Source organism: Dromaius novaehollandiae, chromosome 3 (assembly GCF_036370855.1).
Source record: "Dromaius novaehollandiae isolate bDroNov1 chromosome 3, bDroNov1.hap1, whole genome shotgun sequence".
NCBI lineage: Eukaryota > Metazoa > Chordata > Aves > Casuariiformes > Dromaiidae > Dromaius > Dromaius novaehollandiae.
In genome coordinates, this window is record NC_088100.1 from 67,213,726 (window position 1) to 67,226,117 (window position 12,392).

The 12,392-nt window shown below is 42.3% G+C and overlaps 1 long non-coding RNA gene across 1 annotated transcript in view; it reads left to right on the plus strand.

The window, feature by feature from the left end:
• Positions 1 to 12,392, plus strand: part of LOC112995508 (uncharacterized) — a 31,836-nt gene that overhangs the window by 14,256 nt on the left and 5,188 nt on the right. Inside the window, exon 3 of the long non-coding RNA XR_010388391.1 lies at positions 5,109 to 5,243. This is a non-coding gene — a long non-coding RNA (uncharacterized LOC112995508). The remainder of the gene's footprint in view (positions 1 to 5,108; positions 5,244 to 12,392) is intronic.

The following is a 12,392-nucleotide window of genomic DNA, read 5'->3' on the forward strand; positions in this document are numbered from 1 at the left end:
TTTACATAAAATGAGAGAAAATAGGCCTGGATGGTTTTTGAGGGGCCACCTGGAAGGATCTGTTATTTCTCCCATGCACTTCTGCAATCTCTGCAAATAAGTTTGTATTAGAAAACGAAGAGAATGAGACTCCAGATGCATTCATTTTCTTGAGCACACTATGCCACTTTAAAAACATGCTTTAAATGGCAGGTGATTGTTTCCATATTAAGGAAGGCTTAAGGACGACTGTCAAGATCTGCTTTTGCAGCTCTTATTTCTGCCAGTCAAATCACCGAGGACGAGAGTGAATAGTGCATATTTAGAAAATGTATTTTTAAAGTTGGGCTTTGACTGAACTGTAACTCCAAGAGAAAGTGAAGCCTCCTCAACCAGCTGTGACTAAAATACAGGGAAAAAAAAAGTGTAATAAAGAAACGCTGCTATAAAACAAAATGGTGGTTACACCAGACATGCATGCAAACCCTGCACCCTTGTCTAAGGTTTGGGACCAAAGCTGCACACTCCTGGCACACGGTTTGTGCAACCCTTTTTCCTGCCCTGGCTGCTGCTGCTTCGTTGGTGCCCTCCCTGTGATCTGCTTTTGCTGCCCAGTGGCCTGCTGTCCCCTCCACCACAGCCCCAAAGGATGCTGCACAGCATGGGGGACTGGGGAAGCAAAGGGCACTCGACGACTCAGCCTGGCAGGTAGGTCTCCAGGCGCTTGTCCTCATCACGGAGGCCACTGGGGAGCCAGATCCAGCTGGCAAGGGTTTCTCATTAGGATGGCAAGGCTCAAAATGTGAAGCCGGAGGGAAACTATGCAGTTGCTTGAGTAAAGCTGTCCTTAAAGCTGGGGTTAAAAAGCTGGTAGTAGGCTTTTTTCCTCTCCTTCTCCTTTGTCCCCCCCACCCCCAAGTGCTTAGTGTTGTGGGATCCTGCTAGTGGAGGAAGTGGTAGCATGTTCTGGGTGTGGTAAAGTTCAGGTTTGGGTTCCCCCCACCCTGACTGCTCTAAAGTCATTATTTTCTTGCAAGTGTTAAATTTTGACTAGTTCTAGCATAATGGCTTGGGACAGGGAAAAGCCTGTTTGAAGGCTGCTTGAGTCTGGGTCCTGTGCTGTGTGTGGTATGCTCCAGCTATTTTTCTGGTAAGTATATGAGGAAAGGCAGGGAGAGTGGGAAGAGCTCAGTCCCTGCTTATTTTTGTGCTAGTAAACAGTGTAGCTCTGGCAGAGGAGTCAGGAATTAAAGTGTTGAGCTGACATGTTAAATCCATGGGCAACTCCCGACAGCATTTTCTCTGTTAGAAATATCCCAGATGCACCAGAATGTGGTCCAGAACATGAGCTGATGTTATTGCCCTTTTGACTGGAAAATAGTTCATACCCATGAAATAAAAACAGAAGAAAGAAATAAGATGTAGGACAATTAATTACAAAAGCTACTGGGGTCTCGGAGTTATTCTTGTGTTTCAGGTCTGCCAGCCCTGCGGGAGCTCTGTCTTGTTCAAAATTGTGGCTGCTGCAGGGACCCATCCCCTATGTGACAGTCCACCTGTACTTTTGCTAGGCTGTCTGAGAAGCTTTTACAAAAATCACTTCATGTTATAAGCTGCTCAGCCCTCTTCGAACTGCACAATGGTTACTGGTTGAAATTGCTGGGCCAGCTGGACTATATATATACCCCCATGCACCTTCCCAGAAGCCAGCAAGGCATATGTTTGCACATCCAAGGAAGCACTGCTTTGAATGAAACTGCAGTGTGATTATTTCAGTGGCCTTTCTCTCCATTTACTTTATGTGCAGAAGGAGATGTGTTCTGTGCAACTCAACCAAAAAAGTCCAGACTCTGCTCTACATGTTTCAAAGGATCAATAAGTCTAACGGTTGCACCTATGCTGTTTTCTGGCTTGGGCATGGCTTGCTTTGTTCTGTTTTTTGTTAGTGGTGATAAAACATTAGCTGAGCTAGCTGTCTTCTGTGGAGGCAACCTGCTTGTGCCCCTTGGCTCCTGTTGACTCTTATCCTGCACTTTTGACTGATGTTATCTGCCAGATACAATGTTGTCTCATTGCCAGCTGGCTGCGTGATCCATCCATCCGATCGCTTTATAGTGATAAATTGCTATATCTGCTGCTAGCTGCATATGGCAGGTCAGTGTTGTCATTGCCTGGTTGTGGGTGGTGAATCTGCATTGCAACCACTGTTTTCCTAGGAGCGTACCTGGAGAGAGGGGATTGAAAACGGCAGGGGGGATGCCCACATGCCAAATAAAACAATAGGAGGGAAAAACTAGAGGAGGCTTTTCATCCTCAACTCTGTACCTTAGTTCAGCTGAGGGCACAGGAAAGCTGGGCAAACACAAATGAACTGCCAGACTTCAAAATTAGCCCACCTCATCCATCCCTATTTCCTTCCATTGAAGGGAGATTTAAAATCCTCCATGAAGAAAAATTATCATTGAGTCACTCCAATAACTGTGAGGCTGGCTGCCTGCCCCTGCCAGCCTGCTACACAACTTGTGTGCTAATGTTTGGATTTTAGTGGTGGGTAATGAATGTCAGCCTGTACTCTCTGCATGCGCTGTTAAGCTGTGCTTATGGTAGCTCTTGGCAGTGCCAAATGATTAAACAGATAAAACCATCAGTCTTTTTATTTCCAAACATTAACCTAACTGCTAATAAAGCACAAGCCATGTCATCCTTATGGACTCTCCCAAGCTGAGTCACATTAAAAACAAGACCTGCGTGCTGGAAAAAGCCTTGTGCGTCTTTCCTGTGCTGCAAGGCAATGCTCCCTATGTGAGGAGACCTTGCCCAAAAGAGCATTGTCTTGGGGGTTTAGTGCCAGAGCTGGGCAGGCAGAGGGGTGCCGTGGGTCACGCCTGCCGGTGAGTGTGAAGAGGCCATGACCAGGACGCTGGGCCCAGGGGCTGCTGCCTCTGCGCCCTGGGTGGCACTGCTCTGCTCCACTCCCCTCACGGCTGTCGGCCAAAAATGCTTCTTGGCACCCCAGGTGGGAGGGCAGAGCTCGTCAGGTCCCAGGGCGGAGGAAATGGAGCACTTGTCCCTCTCGGCGGGCTTCGCCCTCTGTGGATGAATGTATTTTTCCCCGAATGTCTCCAAACAAAACTTGAGGGGTTTTGCAAATTCATTATGTCACGGAGAAATCTGTTTAATCAGCTGCCTTTCCCTGGAGGCACTTTACACTTGATGAGAGACTTGATGGAAGAAATCAAAATTGCTTTATACATGTTTAGTCTCAAACCCACCATCTGATGTATTACTGAATGCACTGTAATTTAGAGGAGTAAACTGAGACACTGGGCACTTATCACATTATCTGCACAGGGTCAGTGGCAGAGTCAAGAAATAAAACCTCAAGCTCTCTACTGGATCATCCCTTTCCTTGGTATTAGCCTGATAAATAGCAAAAGTCTCCACATTACCAGGAGCCTCATACATATTCCTGGTACAACTTGCCAAGCGCTTTTACTCCCCAGCGCTGTTTCCCACTTGCATAATAAGGCGTATCCTAGTTTAGCTTGTTCATATGTGAGGCTGTCTTATTAATTGAAAAAGTAGTCAAATGAGAAATGTTGCATGTGTGTGAGAAGGGTGTCAGGAACTTTGTGAACTAGCTAAATACTGGGACCATAAAGCTGGAATATGAAATAGTTTCCTCTTTAGGTTTAAAAACCATTATAATACCTTTACATCTCTTAATTTATAAAGGAAAGGCACTAATTTGCTTTCTCTGTTCACTCTCTCTGGTTGCCCTTGCTATGTCTAGTCCTTTTAATCCACCTTCTTAGCATGATGGGACAGGCTGATGTAGCAGCTTTCCCAGCACCTAAATATGCGTACAGGTGCAGGGTCCTTGGGAAAGCTCGGTCTAAAGCTCTCTATGGACTTGTATGCAATGTTGTGCCCTTAGACATGTGCAAAGCATTTTCTTACTGTATAGCAATTCCCTTTCAAGGCTTTAGTTAGCCTTTACTTTGTAAATTTTTTGGGGGGTGTAAAGAAAGACTAAATTATCTGGGACTGGATTTTCCTGCAGAGTAATCGCTATGCTAGAAACAGCCAAACTTTTTCCATAGAGAGATGGATCCAAGCACTTTGCCAGAAGTAAAAAGGTGGTTTCTTCTCTGGTTATTTTGTCCTCTCAGGCAACAGCTGTGTTAGCTCACTGCAGGGACGAGCTTTTAGTGACAGCACCCTGCTGTGCCCTAGGGGCTGTAATGAAGCCAGCACCCTCCCCTGAACTGGCTTTCAAGCGGTGTAGACCTTTGAGTTCACTGGCCACCTATTGAACCACTCTGAACCATAGCAGTCTTAAAGTTGGCTTGCCCTATATTATGAAGGTACTGTCCAAAAATTTACCCCTGAGTTGCATTTATTGAAAGAAGTGGAATTTCACAAGGATGGATCAAAGAAATTCCTTCCATGGAATAGTCCAGCATCCACGATAGTCAAGTCCTTTCCTTGTGGAATTGTATTTAGAACTAATGGCTTGTTACTGATTTATGTATAGCTTGTAATGCATTTCTGTTTAATTGCTCACATCATGGATGTAGGTATTTAGATTTTGACACAGCTAAAATATACAGTTTGTATACGTTAACTTTGCGGCTTATATAGCTTGGAATAAAAAATAGCATTTTCTCACAAAGATGAGATGTAGTGGATGATAAAATAGACATGCATTTATAACATCACATTTATTTTATTTTCAGCTGCTATTATTGATATTCTATGTAATGCATACATACAAGGGTTTTCTTAATAAAAATAAAGGTTTGGGAGAGTGCCGCTCACCACCAGTCTGTAGTACATTATTTAGAGATTATTTAGGGGCAATTGATATCTTTCCCATGCTTTTGTTAGAAATTAAAAGGACTGAAGGGGAACACAATTTAGCATGGAATCGATTTTACTTCAGCTGGTCTTCCACGAAATAACATTACTGTATTAAAGAACTGCATTGTCATATCTTGCTGTGAAGTTGCATTATGTTCTGTAGCCTTGGCTCACTTATAATCCTTCAGTATTGCTCACTCAGTTGTTCAGCAAATGACACAACATGTGAAGAAATAATACCTAAGAGGTGATTTATATCCTTTCAGGCAAAGACACTGAGAACTGGATCATCTGCCTTTGTTTATTCATACTGGAACAGAGAAGCAGTCATAGGACTTGAAAACTGTCCTCGACTGAGACCCCAGCCACACTGAAAACATGGACAAACTTGGAATCAAAAGGTACGTCACCTCTGTCAATCAAGCATGAGTTTGCCTTGCACTTAAAACTAGACACACCCAGCATGCATCAGTACACATGCTATAGAAGAGAGGCACTCTGAGGCTCTTGGGCTCACGTACTCTGGGCAGGTTAAATATTGGTGTGATCACTGAAGCCTAGCATGGTTGCTGTATGTTCACCATAGGAAGCTAAGGGTGTGCAGCCACATAAATACAGTCTGATCCCAGTGGGATATAGAGCCAGCCAGCCTGCAGGGCTTCTAGAGGGAAGAGGGATGGGAGAATGTGCGTAGAGAGAAGTAATTTTTTCAGCTGTTGAGGTTTCCAACCATGAGTCTACCTGGACTAGAGAAGCCACCTGCTGACCCAAGCATTGGCTCACAGTTTTCCAGAAAGGGGGCAGAAGTGGTAGAGAGGAGACTTTACTAGAAAGAGTTTTAAACAGCTAGTTTACCACAATAGAAAGATTGCTTCTAGTCCAATCCCAAACTTTGGCATGCCAGACTTGAAGTGCCCCCAAACACAGCACAAGTTATGGATGGACTGCTGCAAAGATCACGTCAAAACACAGAGTATATGGATTGCGTGGCTTCTTATATTTAAATTTCCTTGCCTACCTGCTCTCTACATTGAATGATAAAGGGTAGAGATCTTCTGGTTCAACGTGCAATGGGGAGAAGCAGCCAATTCAATCCATTCGTTCTCCTTCAGCCTCCAGAAATAGCCAAAGAACAAAATCCATGTCTCCACCATGTTGCCTGGGTGCATGGGTCATTTTTTTAATTAGTTCAAACTCACAGTATTTATTTTTCCTGCAACTCCACAGCACCCATTTCTCTTGTCTTTTCCCCAAGGGAATTAATTTAAAAACAAACATGTTTTTAGCAAAAAGAAATTAGGAGAGAAATGTACTGGAAATAGGACTGTTTTCTTTTCTTATAAGCAAAACAGGCTCCATTGCATGCGCTACACTTTTCACAGGATCAAGGCTTTCATGTTGTTGCATATGAGCATTTTGCGAATGTTGCACTTTGACCTGCCATGTCTTCTGGGTTTATTTGAATTTTTCCCTTCCATTCTGTTTTTCACCTAGAACAAGCACCTTCTGTTTCTCACCTTTTTCTTTTGTTATGAAGAAAATAAACACACCTCTATGGGCCAGACTGGAATATCCTCAGATTGGATGAAATACTATCCCTGGAAGGCACTACTTAGAAAGAATAAAGTCAATGGTAGCCTAAGACAGCCAAGTTTCTAAATGATAGGGTCCTCATACAGTATAGTTTAACTATCTGTAAGAGCAGTCTCAGTTCATTCACAAGTTCAAAACTTGTCTGCCACCTACACAGCTTGTGTGCCTAAGGCTAAGCTCTGGAGATACCTGAAGGGAAAAGTCCAAGTGTGCTCAGCACCTTGATGTGTGTCCAAGCTCTCATTTAGAGGGCCTGAATGAGTCAGGCATGGGCAGACTGTAGTTCAGCCACTAGCATATACAGCAAGCCCTACTCCTCTTTCATAGAGTGTGGTCAGCCCAAAGCTAAGGTACTGCAGGGTGCAAACTCGAGCTGAAAGCTTACAGTGTGGAAGGAAGGTTGGATGAGCTGGTCACAGAACTTGCTGTGCTTTTCACTGTACAGTCCTTTTGAACATAATAGGGTTTAAAAACAGCGTGCTGAAGCCCATCATTTGTCCAGGTCCCATTCCATGTTATGTGAAAGTCTCTGAATCCCACTGGGAATCCTTTATGTAGCTGGTTTTGCTGATGAATTTGCTCCAGTCCCACATGCTGCTGTTCTAAGTTACCAAGATGCAAAGAAGCAATCTAGTTAGGGTCTCTTGCTTAATGAGACTCTGGCGCCCAACTACCTTGTGCTCACATTTGTATGGGAAATGAAAGTGGAGAATCATTTGCTTACCAAACAGTGAAAAAACAGAGACATTAAAAGCCATGAAGAAATGTCTGGGAACTGCTGGCAGTAGAGTTTGGAAAGGAAAGCACAGGCTGTTATGCTCTTCCAGTGCATGGTCATCTGTTGTATGAGCTACAAACCCCCTGGACCTTAGCAAAGTCTCTTCTGAATTCTAAAATCCTGTAACTAATCTGAGCCATTTGCCACAGCTGAGCAGACTCAAGGTCTCTTAAATAAATTGGAAATACCTATAATTCCACAGGAAATTAGAGAATGGTTAGGTAGTCCCATAGCAGAGGAAGAAATAAAAAGGAGTCATAAAACCTCTGGTCTCTGGGAAAGTTCTGGGTGAAGATGACTTTCTAATAGAATTTTCTAAACTCTTTCAGTCTCACTTGGCTCCTGTTGCATGGAAAAACTTTGGAAAGGCCAAAGAAAAAGGGTTCCATTTCAGCATTAATTGCAGCACTGGGTTTTCTTAAGTCTCCCTCTTAGCAAATAACTCAATGATGCACCATTTGCAATAATTAAATTACAGGCCAGTTCTTTTGACTAATGTGGCTCGGAAAACATAGATTAAAATAGCATCTAGAAAATGTCTAAACAGCATACCTTATGGGCAATAATTTAGCATATATCTTGAGGCTCACATTAATCAAAAAGCTACTACAGAGTCCATAGGCCTGTTATTATAATTTGCTATTTTTAAAATCTCTGAAGTAATCAGAAAATCAACCAGCTCAACATCCCTAAAGAGAGCTGCTTTCCACCCACTAGCAGTGGCTGTCTTCACTGTTGACATAAAAACCATGAAGTTCTCCGTCTAGTATTCTGCCATGTAATTGTATCCTTAATTTTGGCCTTCTTGAAAGTCTGCTGGAAAACTGAGCTTCTGTGTCCTCGTTAGAAGCAATTCATATGTAAATCATTTAAGATGATTTTTTTTTTTAACTTAAAGAAAGAAAATGTCCCTATGACTCAAACATTGTGCAGGCTCTTGCTCCTCTTGTGGTTCCAGTGTGGCTGTGACTCTTGGCAAATCTGATCAGGAGGGAGTGGGTTGCTGGCCATGCTCTTGCTGTTGTTTCCTTAGCAGCTGGAGAAATCATCTGTCAAGAATTTATCTTATGTCACCTTGGTCTAATCAATGAAAGGATATAGAGATGTTACTACACTACTTTCTACATATCTTTGCCCATGGAAGGTGCCTCCCTCTCTTCAATTGGTAGTAGCCATCTAGTATTAACTTTAGTGCTTATTGGAAGGCTTAATTTTTCCCCTTTTACCCACAAAATAAGCTGGAGCAGCAGCTGAGTAATAGTGGAATGGCATCCTAGTGTTAAAATATAATAACTTTAAAAATACATTAAATAAACAGCAGTCAAATGAGTTGTCTGGTCAATAAAATTGATAGAGAAGCCTCTGACAGTCAAGTGCTTGTATTTTTATATATATATGTATATATATATATCAAGTGCAAGTATTTATAGTCGAGTGCTTGTGTGAGAGTACAACTTTAATAAAGTTTGGGAATTTGTTTCTTTTGAGTATTTCTGGAGTTCGAAATGGAAGTATCATAAGTATGCTATTGAAAGTGTTGACAGCAATTTGAAGGTGTAAAGGAATATCAGCTCTTTCACATAATTTCTGTGCTTTTGAGTTGGATGAGTGGTGTCCTTTCACACTCTTAACTGTTCCTAAAACATAATGTAACTGAGGTATTTGTTTCTAAGAAAGCCGAATCTTTGTTACTTGCAAATAAATTTCAAACTACTGCTGAAAGTGTTCAGAGCTTTCCTTCGGCATCTTCCCATTGTAGATATATACAAATGAGGAAGAGGAGGATGAGGTAGCAGATGATGAAATTCAAGTTGGTCAAAAACTGTTTGTCAGCTGTTTGTTTTTGTTGTATAAGGAGTTCTACAGGGAAAGATAGGAAGAAAAGGTGGACTTCACAGTGATCTGTGAGGCAGGTAATCTTTTATTGTTTGTGAATTGTCCAGTTCATTGCAGAACAAATCTTATAGCTGTTAGAAATCTGACCTTGTGCCCAGAAAATGTGTAAAATTACAGCTGGCTCTGTCTAGGCTGGAAACCTGCTTTAAAGCCTATGGCAAAAACTTTTTTTGGGGAGAGTATTTAGCTTTAAAAATGAATAGAGCTTTATGTTCCAAATGTCATCTGTCAGTTTAACAAATGGCAGCTATATACACATCTTAACGCCAGATTGCTGTTTCGTTAGGCTCCTGTGGGTTATTCCTTCTTGGTAATTGGCGTTATTGTAATGCGGCCAGCGCAGGTACAGGAGGGCAGAGGCTCCTATTCACTGCTGCTCTGTAGTACGTTTCTCAGCTAAATGGTACAGATGCTCATTGTTTTTACAGGCAGAAAAGAGAGAAAAGAGGACACGCAACGAAAAATGCAAGGCAAGATAGATACTGAGGCACATTCCTCAGTATGGCTGGGCTGAACTCAGCGCAAGAGCAGGCAAAGATGCCTTTCAGTTAGTTTTGTAACTCTCAGACTCAGCATACAGGTGAGTCCTGATGAAGGCTGCTGAACGGTGCTGTCTGATGGAGACTACAAAGGTGGCTTCAAATACAAAATGAACAGGAAGGTGGCTTCAAATGGGAGACTCTGTAACTCCATCTTAGGTATAGGTTAGCAAGAGGATTATAGACTCGCCCTACCTGGTAGAGGACCTGCAGGAATGAACTAAATAAACTTTCAGACAGCACAGTGAAATGAATGAGTGCTGAAGAAACAACCACCACATGAGATTAAGGTAAAGAGGAGGAAGGGATGAGTCTGAGTTGATCCACTTTGCCCAGCTCCAACCCACCTATAATGCAATTCTCTAACTGCCCTTTGGTGCACAGGAGAGCAACAACATTGCAAGAACTGTATAAATGCAGGGCTCCCTGGCTCCCTAACTCCGTGGCAGGATAAAGAGATTTAAATATTAAAAGGTGCACTTGACAGATACAGTTTTGAATGATTCATTCAGACTCTGGCTGCTGCCAGTATAAGTGCTGCAAAACATGACTGGAAATAAATTGCAGAGAAGAAAAGGAAAGCAAGTATTTACTGTCTTCAGGCACAGGTACAGACTGGCCACTACAAAACCCGAGGGTTTCCTTGCCTGGTAACTGAGTTTATGGGTGAAGCCAAAGCACAGGCAGGTAGCTAGGTAATTTTGTTCCAATGCCAAACTCACTTCATTTACTCATCCCATGACATTCATGATTTTACGTGTCATAGATAACACAAATGGTTGTCTAGGCATTCAAAAGGAGTCTCACTACAAATCTGCTCCTCCTTGGGAGAGTCTCTCTGCTTGAAAATCCAGGAACACAGCTCTGGCTGTGCGCTCCGGCACCCACCCTGCAGGAGTGGCTCAGTAAAAGAGCTGCTCTGTTCTGCACATTGCTGGGACTCCTTTGGAAAAGGAAAATTGCATTAGGTCCTCACAGTGTGCTGGCCCACATGCTGACACATCTGTGCAAAGACAGCAGGAATTTAGGAGGAGAATTTACTGCGAGACCGGAGTCTCCTACAAATTCTCTTACTGCTCAAAACAGCTGATGGTCAAATCTGTCCAACTTTTTTTTTTTTTTAAGAGAAGTAAGATTTGCAGGAAGGTGGTATATACATATATATATTTATTTATTTTTATTTTACTTTGATTAGGTGAGTGGAAAAAGCTGGTAAGCTTTCGAACTCAGTGTCCCCACAGCTGATTGTTCAAAAGCTTGCCTGTTTTTTCCAACTGTATCATTTGGCTTAGTAAAAGATATTGCCTCTCCCTACAAATCTTGTTTCTCCTGCTCAATATGGCTGCACTGATAATGGCAGTTGTTTATAACCTCACAAATTAATGTAACTTTAACGGCTACCTCTCAGACTTCAAAGGAGAACGTAGGAGGCAAAGTCATGGGAAGAGTCAATTTTTATTATGTTGTCTCTTTTTGCATAGAGAAAGCTATGACGATTAGAAAAGTGCCACAACAAACCATTCACCGTAAGCGTAAAATCCTGATGCCACAAAAGTCAGTGGCCGAGTAATTCCCCCCTGTCAACAGCACTACAATCTGAGTTAATTTCCTAATTCCAGCAACTGCCCCGACTTCATCTAATGACATTAGCAGCTCACACAACACCCCACACAACTGAGGCTGGCAAGTGTAATCGTAGCTGAGGTCACCGAGTTGCTCTGCCGCCAGAAGCAGAGAGGAACCCCAGTTGCTCCTTCTGCCCCCGGGCTACATAGACGTAGCCTCCTCTGAGAAGGGCAGGATTAATTATACCACTCTAATCATTCAGGTCTACAGTGTCTTTCATTTTAGTTTATCCTTCCTTTTTTTTCATCAGTCAAGATTTTTGAAAGACAAAAGTAAGGCACTTGGGTAAAACATCTCTATGGAAACACAGGCTCACTTGTACTCGACTGCCAAATGACTACCTAACTAAAGTTTTACATCCTATTGGATCACTGCTGGCCATCTGCTATCCTGAAAACTTCTCTGAATTCTTTATATCCCTGAAAAGTTCATTTTAGAAAGGAGGGAGGAGGCAAGGGGAGAATCCAGCGTTCTTGGCTAACACAAAGCTATTGTGAAAAATGAAGATAAACTCATTTTGGGGCAGTCCCTTAAAAAGACAAAGCTCCATGCTCTGTGAAGTCATTTCATAGAAAATATCCTATTTCTAGATGCACTTTAATGATAAGAGTGTATATTAGCAGCCACAAGGCAAAACAAATAAACAGCTATTTCTAGTACTCTAGCACTAATTGTCTTCCTCTCCCCTTCTGTCATTTAGTGTCAAATATATTTTCTTCTCAAATGTAACGGTTACTGCCTACACTAGAGTTGTTGGCTGCAGGCTCCCCAGTCTTGCTCCAAATAAAACACAGGAACAGATTTGCTGCCAAGCACTGGGGAAGTTTGAAGACTTCAGTTTTTAAAAATATAATCTTTTTATCAGTGCCCTAAGCCTGCCAAAGGTAATTATGGGCCGTGGCACATTTACATTAATGCAAAGGACCTACAGACATTTCAAAAGCTTAATGGAGAAACTACCTAAATGTATATATTGAAAAGTAAATTAATTGAACTGTCATGTAAAGATATCACCTAATTTCAAAGGGTGGAAGGTGCTTTTAATGGGACTGGAATGGATCAGTGAGCATTTCAAAACCCAAGGTTATAATTTAAATTCAGACTCTCTTGTAGTGTGC